Raw genomic sequence first — 753 nt, 5'->3', positions numbered from 1 at the left:
GACTGAGAAGTGATAAGAAACAGACTAAAAAAATATAAGACTAAAAAAATCTTGCAAAGAAAATGCAATGATGTTGATGATAGTAAATGCTGTTAGGAAGGAAATAATGATGGCAATGTGGATGGGAGTATTAACAATGGTATCAATAATTGTAATATTATTGGTATCATCGTTATCATTGACATTCTTATCATTAAAGATAACACCACTGCATAGAGACAACAAAGACGACTCTTGTCAATTAGAAATTCGTCAATAAATAGATAGACAGATATGGAATAAATTTACATAGAATTATACATAACAGTAGGAAAATGAGCAGTCATATATAATAAAATAAAAACAAAGAAGACCGTAGGTAAGCATGAAAAGATTAGTAACAAAGAAAAGAGAAAACACATCATATGCAAATGTGAGAAAATGTGATGAAACTAAGCACGAAAAAAATAAAAAATGAAGTATGCCGCGGGTAGGCCTACATATTTTATATAAAAACGGCCATAAAGTAATTTTTGAGAGTGCCTTTAGAACAGTTCTAGGCAATTGCTATTTGTCATCCTGTCATATAAAAAATGCGTATACCTCCATTTTTTTAGAAATGAAAATATCAGTTCTCGTGAACGGATAACTTAATGTATTTGTTCTTAGGATTGTTTTATGTAATTTATTTGCTCTGTGGAAAATAGTGTCGGCGTTTTCGTTGTTTTCGTTGTTTTAGGTGTGTTGTGTTTTTTTTTCTTTTCTCAGGAGGAA

This window comes from Penaeus monodon, chromosome 30 (assembly GCF_015228065.2).
Source record: "Penaeus monodon isolate SGIC_2016 chromosome 30, NSTDA_Pmon_1, whole genome shotgun sequence".
NCBI lineage: Eukaryota > Metazoa > Arthropoda > Malacostraca > Decapoda > Penaeidae > Penaeus > Penaeus monodon.
Note: the sequence above shows the minus strand (reverse complement) of the source record.